General features: G+C 47.4%; 1 protein-coding gene across 2 annotated transcripts in view; it reads left to right on the forward strand.

Annotated features, from left to right (window-relative positions):
- Nucleotides 1–860: 860 nt before the first annotated feature.
- LCP1 (lymphocyte cytosolic protein 1) overlaps nucleotides 861–12131 on the forward strand; it is a 49422-nt gene continuing 38151 nt past the window's right edge. Inside the window, exon 1 of one of the 2 annotated variants that reach the window (XM_068165213.1) lies at nucleotides 861–1147. The gene's annotated coding sequence lies outside the window, so the exon portion shown is untranslated. The remainder of the gene's footprint in view (nucleotides 1148–12131) is intronic. The other variant, XM_068165212.1, reaches the window with a different exon arrangement.

Consider the following 12131-nt stretch of genomic DNA (forward strand, 5'->3'; position numbering starts at 1 on the left):
AGCAAGTCTCCTCCTGAACACCTCCAATGATGGTGACTCCACCACCTCCCCGGGCAGCACATTCCAATGGCCAATCACTCTTTCTGTGTAGAACTTCTTCCTAACATCCAACCTAAACCTCCCCTGGCGCAGCCTGAGACCGTGTCCTCTTGTTCTGGTGCTGGCTGCCTGGGAGAAGAGACCAATATCTACCTGGCTACAACCTCCCTTCAGGGAGATGTAGAGAGCAATAACATCACCCCTGAGCCTCCTCCTCTCCAGGCTAAGCAACCCCAGCTCCCTCAGCCTCTCCTCACAGGGCTGTGTTCCAAACCCCTCACCAACTTCGTTGCCCTTCTCTGGACTCGTTCCAGCAAGTCAACCTCCTTCCTAAACTGAGGGGCCCAGAACTGGACACAAGACTCAAGGTGTGGCCTAACCAGTGCAGTATACAGGGGCAGAATGACCTCCCTGCTCCTGCTGGCCACAACATTCCTAATGCAGGCCAGGATGCCATTGGCCCTCCTGGCTGCCTGGGCACACTGCAGGCTCATGTTCAGCCTACCATCGACCAGCGCCCCCAGGTCCCTCTCTACCTGGCTGCTCTCAGCCACTCTGACCACTGAGGAGCCGCTGAGGAGTCTCCATCCCTGGAGACGCCAGCTCAAGTGCCTCAGCCTGGCTTAGCAGCCAGCCCTACACTGAGCACAGGATAAGACTGCAAGTTGAAAACATGGCTGCATTAGTCACCAGGGAGAAGGGGGTTTGTGTGCACACATATGTGTACCGAGTGAGAGAGAACGGAACCGGCGAGGGCTAAGACGGAGAGGAAGTGGTACAAGCCAGCGGACCTATTGTAGGAGTAACGAGGTGAAGAGCGAGACCAGAGGCTGCTAAATTTCCTTATAAAGACAAAATCTATGATGTTCTGTCACCAGACACTTCCCTTTCTGGGCTCAGTCTTGGGGCTTACAGCCTTGGGTTTGACTGGCTGCTCTGCAGAGAAGGAAGATTTTCCGAGTCACGCAGCAGCGCGTTTCGACACACCGCTTCACAGTTCCCCAACCCTCCCCAAAAGCTGGGAGTTTTCTTTCAAGAAGTTGCCTCCTTTCTGTTGGATTTGCAGCTGTTGAGCTGGTGCTTCAGCAGTTGGGACCCGCTGCTTGAGGTAAGATGACGGCACCTGCTGGGTTTTCCAGCGCGCTGCCCTCGCCGAGCGTACGAGCAGCTTAACTGCACAGGAAATTGTGGTGGCCGTGAAAAAAACAGCCAGTTCTGTATCAGGGTGAAGTTTATTCCTGTGTTCTTGTGTGTGGCATTTCTGCTGACCTTCAGGAAAGTGATTTTGACAGATTTAATTGGGTAGAGTGCTTCTGGGCCCCTCAGTTTAAGAAGGGCATTGAGACGCTTGAATGTGTCCAGAAAGGGCAACGAGGCTGGGGAGAGGCCTCGAGCACAGCCCTGTGAGGAGAGGCTGAGGGAGCTGGGGTTGTTTAGCCTGGAGAAGAGGAGGCTCAGGGGAGACCTTCTTGCTCTCTACAACTCCCTGAAAGGAGGTTGTAGTCAAGAGGGGGTTGGTCTCTCCTCCCAGGCAACCAGCACCAGAACAAGAGGACACAGTCTCAAGCTGCACCGGGGGAGGTTTAGGCTGGAGGTGAGGAGAAAGTTCTTCAGAGAGAGAGTTGTTAGACATTGGGATGTGCTGCCCAGGGAGGTGGTGGAGTCCCCATCCCTGGAGGTGTTTAAGAAAGGATTGAACGTGGCACTTGGTGCCATGGTTTAGTCATGAGGTCTGTGGTGACAGGTTGGACTTGGTGATCTTTGAGGTCTCTTCCAGCCTTGGTGATTCTGTGATTCAGTCATTCTGTGGCCTTGGACTGGATAGAGTAGTAGTCTGAATTTGCCTTGCTTTGGCAGGGTGTGATGATGTAAGAAGCCATTATTTAGGTTAGAGAGGGGATCCCTGTAAGGAGGTAATTATAACCCCAGGGATGAAAACTACTGATTGATAAAGTTCATGTATTTTGGCATGCAATGCTTACAATATACTCTGCTGACTGTTAGGACATTTATATTAGGCTTTTAAAAGTCTAAATTTACTCTCCAGAGAATAAACAAAATTGAGGAAAGAGTTTTACACAGAGAGAGCTGTTAGCTGTTGGAATGTGCAGCCCAGGGAGGTGGTGGAGTCACCATCCCTGGAGGTGCTCAAGGGGGGATTGGATGTGGCACTTGGTGCCATGGTTTAGTAGTCCTGAGGTGTTGGGTGACAGGTTGGACTTGATGATCTTGGAGGTCTTTTCCAACCTCATTGATTCTGTGGTTCATGATGGAGCCTGATTGTATCAAGGACTTCTGCCTTAGAAACAGTGTCATGGGGTGGTCTTAACACTGTATTTGCTTTTTAGGATTCTGGCTGTTGAAGCTAGTCAGGCTTGTCACAGGATCACAGGATGTTAGGGGTTGGAAGGGACCTCAGGAATCATCGAGTCCAACCACAGAGTCACACAGAATCACAGAATCACCGAGGTTGGAAGAGACCTCAAAGATCATCAAACCCAACCTGTCACCACAGACCTCATGACTAAACCATGGCACCAAGTGCCACATCCAATCCCCTCTTGAACACCTCCAGGGATGGTGACTCCACCACCTCCCTGGGCAGCACATTCATGAGGGTGTCTCAAGATCGGCCAAGGGATGGTTTGGAGCTGGGGGAGAGCAGGGTTAGACTGGAGCTGAGCAAGAAATGCTTCAGTACAGGGATGGTGAGACTCTGGCACAGGCTGCCCAGGGAGGCTGTGGCTGCCTCCTTCCTGGAGGTTGGATGAAGCCTTGAGCAGCCAAGTCCAGTTGAGAGGTGTCCCTGCCCGTGGCAGGGAGGTTGAAACAGATGATCTCTGAGGTCCCTTCCAACCTGAGCCATTCTGTGATCAACTCCAACCATTAACTCTGCCAGGGCCACCGCTGCACCGTGAGCACCAACACACCAGGGGATCTGACAGAGCAGCTGACATCTCAGCCCCCCTGCCAGAGCAGGAACATAGACTCTAGCACAGATGCGGTGGGTTGAAGTTCCCCCCCAACATTCATTTTGCCAGACCAACACAGGAATGCATCCAAATGGGTCTTGAAAGTCTCCAGAGAAGAAGACTTTGTCCCTCATCATCTTTTTGGAACTTCAGGCTGCAGATAAACTGTGACTGTGATGGAATGAAGCTGGAGGTGGGGAGATTCAGGCTGGAGGTGAGGAGGAAGTTCTTCCCCAGGAGAGTGGTGAAGCCCTGGAATGGGTTGTCCAGGGAGGTGGTTGGGGCCCCATCCCTGGAGGTGTTTAAGAGCAGGGTGGATGAGGCTCTGTCCAGCCTGATGTAGTGTGGGGTGTCCCTGCCCATGGCAGGGGGTTGGAACTAGCTGATCCTTGTGGTCCCTTCCAACCCTGACTGATATTATGATACTATGACTTGCAAATGTCTGTAGACATTTGAGGTGGTAGCACTGTGAACAGGAGCTCTTGGCCTTAACTGTATTCTCTATCAGAGCAGTAGGCTTGCTGGCTTTGTTTGACAGTGGTTTCCTCAGCATGTGAATTTGATTTGAACACTGTCTGTACAGCTGGCCCTTAAGCCAGTGAGCAACTGGAATTTTCAAGCACCTCAAGTCTTTGTTAACATAGCTAAATTACAGGCAATGTTGGCCAGTAGAGAGGATCTCTAGTAAATGGCAGGTGAGACTGTGCCATCAGAAGTGCAGGTGGGTGCTCAGCAGATGGCTGTTTGATTGTCTTGATAAAAGCAGATCATGTCCTTAAACTTCTCATGTAGAGGAGCTCCAGCACACATCACCTTCCTCTCCTCTTGATTATCTCCCAGGAGCAAGTTTGCTCTGATGAGATGGGGCCAGAGGTGGGGTGGGGTTAGGGACGGGGCTGGGGAAGCTCTCCTGACTGGACAGGAGATGTGTAAAACCCTGTGGTGGGAATCTCCATTGAAGAGGGGTGCTGGAGCCAGGAGGGACTGGGAAGTACCTGCAGGGATTTCTATTTCACTCTTGACTGTGAGGTGCAGATTTACTTCACTCAGAAGCTGAGGACAGAAAAATACATTATGTTACTGCTTCTGAGCTTGATTTCTCAGCTGAGAAATCCCCCCCATGGCGGGGGGGTTGGAACTAGATGATCCTTGTGGTCCCTTCCAACCCTGAATGATACTATGATACTATGAAATCCAGTGAGGTTTTGGTCTGAATACTGTTATGGTTATAAAACATTTGAGAGTCTATATGAAACTCATTGTACTTAAACCAGTCCAGTGGTGTTGTTTCTCTCTCCCTGGTCATGGGACATGCCCTAACTCCACCATGCTGGATTATGCCACCATTCTCTTTTTTGATCCTGCTTCCTTCTGATTTCCATAATGAGCAACTCAAAACACAGCCATGCAGCATGGAGCAGAGCTGTTTTGATAGCCAAAGAATCATAGAATCATGGAATCAATAAGGTTGGAAAAGACCTCAGAGATCATTGAGTCCAACTTATCACCCAACACCATCTAATCAACTAAACCATGGAACCAAGTGCCTCATCCAGTCTCCTCTTAAACACCTCCAGTGCTGGTGACTCCACCACCTCCCTGGGCAGCACATTCCAATGGCCAATCTCTCTTGCTGGGAAGAATTTCTTCCTCATATCCAGTCTGAACCTCCCCTGGCACAGCTTCAGACTGTGTCCTCTTGTTCTGGTGCTGGGAGCAACAGACACACATTTGTAAATCCAGGTGGAATCAGTCAAAGGCAAATGTATGTTTGTACCTAAAACTAAGATATTCATGGCCTTTTCACACCTGGAACAGGCTTTTCATATTTTCCATGCACAGAGGAACTGTTTTCCTGCAAATGAGCTGGAAACACAGGACCTGTTCTCCTTTTCTTGCATCAGACACCAGGCTTTCACAGGACATTATGGATTGAGTCAGTACTTCATGACCCAGCCTTCTGCCACTGGGCAGCAGTATGATGATTACCTCATAGGAACAGGAAGAGAGGCTTTTATCTGTCTGTCCAATGTTTTGTGTGACCACATCAGTCATGATGGAGCAGTAGTGGGGTGATTCCTCATACTTGTATCCAAAGCAGCCCCTGTAGATACTGTCCTCATCCCAAACTTTGGTTAGTGAAGAGTGAACTGGGTGGGGTGGGGCAGGGCTTTCCTTGCCGTGGAGGATGTGTGCAGAATGACTGAAGGATTTGTCAGTCTGACTTGGTTTGAAAAGTGGTTTTGATGAAAGGAAGAGAGAAAAGAAAGAAAAGAAAGAAAAAGAAAATGGAAGAGAGAAAAGGAAGAAAAGAAAGAAAAAAGAAAATGAAAGAGAAAGAAAGGAAAAAAAAAAAGAAGAAAGAGAAAGAACAAGAAAGAAGGAAAGAACAGAAAGAAAGAAGAAAGGAAAAAAGAAAGAAAAAAAGAGAAAGAAAAGAGAAAGAAAAGATAAAAGAAAGAAGAAAAGAAAGAAAGGAAGAAAAGAAAAAGAAAGGAAGAAAAGAGAAAATAAGAAAGAAGGAAAGAAAAGAAAGGAAGAAGGAAAAAATAAGAAAGAATAAAGGAAGAAAGAAGAAAAAGAAAAGAAAGAAGAAGAAAAGGAAAAGAAAGAGGAAGAAAGAAAGGAAAAAGAAAAAGAAAGAGAAAGAGAGAAAGAGAGAGAAAGAAAGAAAGAAGAATAAAATAACAAGAAAGAAGGAAAGAAAGAAAGAAAGAAGGAAAGAAGGAAAGAAAAGAAAGGAAGAAAGAAAATATAAGAAAGAAAGAAAAAGAAAAGAGAGAAGAAAGGAAGAAAAGGAAAACAAAGACAGGAAGAAAAGAAGAAAGAAAGGAAGAAAGGAAGAAAGAATGAAAGAAAGAACGAAAGGAAGGAAGGAAGGAAGGAAGGAAGGAAGGAAGGAAGGAAGGAAGGAAGGAAGAAAGGAAGGAAGGAAGGAAGGAAGGAAGGAAGGAAGGAAGGGAGGGAAAGAAAGAAAGGAAGGAAGGAAGAAAGGAAGAAAGGAAGAAAAGAAAGAAAGAAAAGAAAGAAAGAAAGAAAGAAAGAAAGAAAGAAAGAAAGAAAGAAAGAAAGAAAGAAAGAAAGAAAGAAAGAAAGAAAGAAAGAAAGAAAGAAAGAAAGAAAAAGAAAGAAAGAAAGAAAAAGAAAGAAAGAAAGAGAAAGAAAGAAAGAAAAAGAGAAAGGAAGGAAGGAAGGAAGGGAGAAAGGAAGAAAGAAAGAAAAAGGAAGGAAGAAAGGAAGAAAAGAGAAAAAGGAAGAAAAGAAAAAATAAAGAAAGGAAGAATGAAAAGAAAGAGATAAGAAGAAAGAAAGAAAGAAAGAAAGAAAGAAAGAAAGAAAGAAAGAAAGAAAGAGAAAGAAAGAAAGAAAGAAAGAAAGAAAGAAAGAAAGAGAAAGAAAGAAAAGAAAGAAAGAAAGAAAGAAAGAAAGAAAGAAAGAAAGAAAGAAAGAAAGAAAGAAAGAAAGAAAGAAAGAAAGAAAAAGAAAGAAAGAAAGAAAGAAAGAAAGAAAGAAAGAAAAGAAAGGAAGGAAGGAAGGAAGAAGAAAGAGAAAAAGAAGAAAAAAGCAAAGAAAAAGAGAAAGAAAATGAGAACAAAAAAGAGAGTGACTGGAAAACATTTGAGAATCAAAATGTTCCTTTTCAGTGCCCAAACGTTTTAGCTTTAATCTAGCTAGCTTGTGCTGGTAAAGAGATAGAGAAGATAAATGAGCCAACAAAACATGTAGTGTACTGAATCAATTTAGTTTTCTTTTTAAGGAAAAGTTACACAGGTAGAGATTTAAAAACAATCTGCTGCTGCAGGCTGGCTCTCTAGTGGGAGGTAGCTGACAGATAAAAGACACATAAGGAGAGTAGTTATGGGTTCACAGCTCTGCTTCTTCACTGTCTTAATATCTTTGAAGGATTGCAGTGTGCCCAGGCAGCCAAGAGGGCCAATGGCATCCTGGCCTGCATCAGGAACAGTGTGGCCAGCAGGAGCAGGGAGGTCATTCTGCCCCTGTACACTGCACTGGTTAGGCTGCACCTCGACTCCTGTGACCAGTTCTGGGCCCCTCAACTCAACATCTTTCCTAAACTGAGGGGTCAATGTGCAGAACCCAGCACTTGGATGTGTTGATTCTCATACTGTTGGAGGTTTAGGTTGGATGTTAGGAAGAAGTTCTATACAGAGAGAGTGATTGCCCATTGGAATGGGCTGCCTGGGGAGGTGGTGGAGTCACCATCACTGGAGGTGTTCAGGAGGAGACTTGATGGGGTGCTTGGTTTAGTTGTTTAGGTGGGTTGGATTGGTTGAAGGGTTGGACACGATGATGTTGAAGGTCTCTTCCAACCTGGTTTATTCTATTATTCTATTATTCTATTGTTCTGCCCATCTGTCCAGCCTGTCGAGGTCCCTCTGCAAAGCCTCTCTACCCTCCAGCAGATCGACTCCTGCCCCCAGCTTGGTGTTGTCAGCAAATTTACTGATGATGGACTCAATTCACTCATCCAGATCATCAATAAAGATATTGAACAGGATGGGGCCCAGCACTGATCCTTGGGGCACACCACTGGTGCCTGGCTGCCAGCTGGCTGTGGCACCATTCACCACCACTCTCTGGGCTCAGCCCTCCAGCCAGTTCCTAACCCAGCTCAGAGTGCTGTGGTCCAAGCCATGGGTTGACAGCTTGGCCAGGAGTTTGCTGTGGGGGACGGTGTCAAAGGCCTTGCTGAAGTCCAGCATTATAATAACATCCACAGCATAATAACAGAAATAATGAGAATATGAAACTCATATGAGATAAGATGTTCTTGGATTATGCAAAAGACCACGTGCTTGACTGCCAACAAGATGTCTTAGCTTGGTTGCACTGAAGTCTTTTTGCCAAAAAGCACAAGATACTGCTTTAAAATTGAGGAACTTCCAGGCCACACTGTTTGGCTTATAGCTTTGATTCCTCTTTTGACTTGAGATCCATGGAATGGTTTCTCTTTTTCTTACCCCTTAGTGAAAATGAAATGTACAAAACCTTGTCTCTGGAAGGGAAATACTTACCAGATCCTAACTCAAAAACCTCCTCTTCTTTTCACACTGTGTCCAGTTCTGGGCCCCTCAGTTTAGGAAAGATGTTGAGCTGCTGGAAGGTGTCCAGAGAAGGGCAACAAAGCTGGGGAGGGGTTTGGAGCACAGCCCTGTGAGGAGAGGCTGAGGGAGCTGGGGTTGCTTAGCCTGGAGAAGAGGAAGCTCAGGGGAGACCTTCTTGCTCTCTACAACTCCCTGAAGGGAGGTTGCAGCCAGGTGGGGGTTGGTCTCTTCTCCCAGGCAAGCACCAACAGAAAAAGAGGGCACAGTCTCAAGCTGTGCCAAGGGAGGTTTAGGCTGGATGTTAGGAAGAGGTTCTTCATAGAAAGAGAGATTGACCATTGGATCGTCCTGCCCAGGGAGGTGGTGGAATCACCATCCCTGGAGGTGTTTAGGAAGAGACTGGGTGAGGCACAGATTGTAATAGGCCAACAACCACCAACAGAACAGGAGGACACAGTCTCAAGCTGTGCCAGGGGAGGTTTAGGCTGGATGTTAGAAAGAAATTCCTCACAGCAAGAGAGATTGGCCATTGGAATGTGCTGCCCAGGGAGGTGGTGGAGTCACCATCCCTGGATGTGTTCAAGAAGAGACTGGATGGGGCGCTTGGTGCCAGGGTTTAGTTGATTAGATGGTGTTGGATCATAGGTTGGACTTGATGATCTCAAAGGTCTTTTCCAACCTGGTTAATTCTTTCTATTCTATTCTATTCTATTCTATTCTATTCTATTCTATTCTATTCTATTCTGTTCTGTTCTGTTCTGTTCTGTCTATTCTATTCTATTTCTTATGAATTAAACATGTGTTTGTGAAAATTAAAGTCACCCCATGGAATCTGCTGCTTTTGCTTAGGGGAAAGCTACAGCTTTATGTCTAGCTGTAAAATACCATTTGCCTCCTCAAGGTTTTCATTGCCTGGCTTGCAATGAAGCTTAAACACCAGAGAAGCAGAGGGAAATATGAAACAAGGTAACCATTTAATACAAGGCTTGGAAATCTTTAGGTTTTTAATAGCTTTGCCATTTATTATTTATATTGCATGGTGGCTGCACACTTTGCCAAGCCATACATAGCCAGGCAGCTCCTCAGGCTAGGACTTCAAACCCCAAAGAGCTGAAAGGACATCAATATTACTGTGCTTCAATTTAGCAGCAGTGTTCAGGTTTGAGATTATTTTAGTTCTTCCTTTATATTCCAGACTGCAAAGAGCTTGTTATTAGGTGTCTTAAAACAGCAGTGTGATAGTAGGTTCTTCTGAGGATAAGGTCAAATAAAAGAAGGCTTTCAGGAGAGACTAACAGGTTGGTTTGGAAATGATGGCAGGGAAGGAAAGATGTATCATAGTAGTATCATAGTATCAGTCAGGGTTGGATGGGACCACAAGGATCATCCAGTTCCAACCCCGCTGCCATGGGCAGGGACACCCCACACTAGATCAGCCTGGCCACAGCCTCATCCAGCCTGGGCTTAAACACCTCCAGGGATGGGGCCTCAACCACCTCCCTGGACAACCCATTCCAGGGCTTCACCACTCCCATGGGGAAGAACTTCCTCCTCACCTCCGGCCTCAATCTCCCCACCTCCAGCTTCATTCCATTCCCCCCAGTCCTATCACTACCTGAGATCCTGAGCAGTCCCTCCCCAGCCTTCTTGGAGGCCCCCTTCAGATCCTGGAAGGCCACCATGAGGTCACCTGGGAGCCTTCTCTTCTCCAGACTGAACAGCCCCAACTCCTTCAGTCTGTCCTCACAGGAGAGGTGCTCCAGCCCTCTGCTCATCCTTGTGGCCCTTCTCTGGACACCTTCCAGCACCTCCACATCCCTCTTGGAATAGGGGCTCCAGAACTGGAGGCAGGACTCCAGGTGGGGTCTCAGCAGAGCTGAGCAGAGGGGGAGAATCACCTCCCTTGCCCTGCTGGCCACACTTCTCCTGATGCAGCCCAGGATCTGATTGGCTTTGTGGGCTGCAAGTGCACACTGAGAGCTCCTGGTGAGCTTCTCCTCCCCCAGCACCCCCAAGTCTCTCTCCTCAGGGCTGCTTTCCAGCCAGTCCCTGCCCAGCCTGGATTTGTGCCTGGGATTGCCTCCACCCAGCTGCAGGACCCTGCCCTTGGTCTTGTTGAACCTCCTGAGGTTGGCTTGTGCCCACCTCTCCAGCCTGTCCAGGTCCCTCTGGATGGCCTCCCTTCCCTCCAGCCTGTCTGCTGCACCACACAGCTTGGTGTCATCAGCAAACTTGCTGAGGGTGCACTCAGTGCCACTGTCCATGTAGTATGAAGATAGTAGTAGGAAAGATGTTGACTTGCTGGAAGGTGTCCAGAGAAGGGCAACAAAGCTGGGGAGAGGTCTGGAGCACAGCCCTATGAGGAGAGGCTGAGGGAGCTGGGGTTGCTTAGCCTGGAGAAGAGGAGGCTCAGGGCAGACCTTCTTGCTCTCTACAGCTCCCTGAAGGGAGGTTGTAGCCAGGTGGGGGTTGGTCTCTTGTCCCAGGCAACCAGCACCAGAACAAGAGGACACAGTCTCAAGCTGTGCCAGTGGTGGTTTAGGCTGGATGTTAGGAAGAAATTCTTCCCAGAAAGAGAGGTTGGCCATTGGAATGTGCTGCCCAGGGAGGTGGTGGAGTCACCATCACTGGAGGTGTTTTAGAGGAGACTGGATGAGGCACTTGGTGCCATGGGTTAGTTGATCAGATGGTGTTGGGTGATAGGTTGGACTCGATGATCTCAAAGGTCTTTTCCAACCTGGTTAATTCTGTTCTGTTCTAAAGGGAGTGCTTCACAGAAGCTCTTTTGATAATGTTTTTTTGTGATCCTCAGCAACCTAGGTGAAACCCTTTTCCCTTTTTCTACATTAACCTGTCCTCCCCACAGTCTTCTGCGGAGGAAGGAGTGTAGTTGCACAACTTTATTTTGGTTTTGCAAGAGGGGATTTATGCTGTTTAGCAAACAGGAATGAAGTGTCACTTCCAGGCAGCATGTAATCCAGATGCTCTGAGGCCATCTGAAGCTCAGTGTTTCTCAAGGAGTGTTCTATTTTCCTTCTGAAGTTTTATTACCTTCTATTTCTTTCTTGTTGGCAGTTCCACTGCTTTTCTTGCTCTGATCTGTGGAGCTGTCATCCCCTCCTCAGTATCCTGCCTCTATATCCAAGAACACGTTGACTTTATCATAGTATCAGTCAGAGTTGGAAGGGACCACAAGGATCATCTAGTTCCAACCCCCCTGCCATGGGCAGGGACACCCCACACTACATCAGCCTGGCCACAGCCTCATGCAGCCTGGGCTTAAACACCTCCAGGGATGGGGCCCCAACCACCTCCCTGGACAACCCATTCCAGGGCTTCACCACTCTCATGGTGAAGAACCTCCTCCAACCTTTCATCTTGTTCACTCTAAGGAGCTTCATTTTTTTTCACTGATCTTTGAACATACCTTCAAGATCCTTCCTCCTAGCTGCTGCTACTCTTCAAAACCTCATTTGTGCTGATAGCTATGTTGTTTGTACTCCTTCTCCCTCAGACTCCCCTCCCTCTTGCTATGTCTTCCTCCCTGCACAGCTTTTCTCTTCGCTTCTTGCTGTCCATCCCTGCTCAAAGCCATCACCTGGTTCACATCAGTTGATTTTCCCTTTGCAATTCACAGTATCACAGTATCACTAAGGTTGGAAGAGACCTCAAAGATCATCGAGTCCAACCTGTCACCACAGACCTCATGACTAGACCATGGCACCAAGTGCCACGTCCAATCCCCTCTTGAACACCTCCAGGGACGGAGACTCCACCACCTCCCTGGGCAGCACATTCCAATGGCTAACAACTCTCTCAGTGAAGAACTTTCTCCTCACCTCCAGCCTAAATTTCCCCTGGCACAGCTTGAGACTGTGTCCTCTTGTTCTGGTGCTGGTTGCCTGGGAGAAGAGACCAACCCCCATCTGGCTACAACCTCCCTTCAGGTAGTTGTAGAGAACAATGAGGTCACCCCTGAGCCTCCTCTTCTCCAGGCTAAACAACCCCAGCTCCTGAACAGCTATTCCCTTCAAAGAAGCTGTTTCAGTTTGTT

This window comes from Melanerpes formicivorus, unplaced genomic scaffold (genome assembly GCF_026170545.1).
Source record: "Melanerpes formicivorus ecotype bairdi unplaced genomic scaffold, bMelFor1.0.p_v2 SCAF_87, whole genome shotgun sequence".
NCBI lineage: Eukaryota > Metazoa > Chordata > Aves > Piciformes > Picidae > Melanerpes > Melanerpes formicivorus.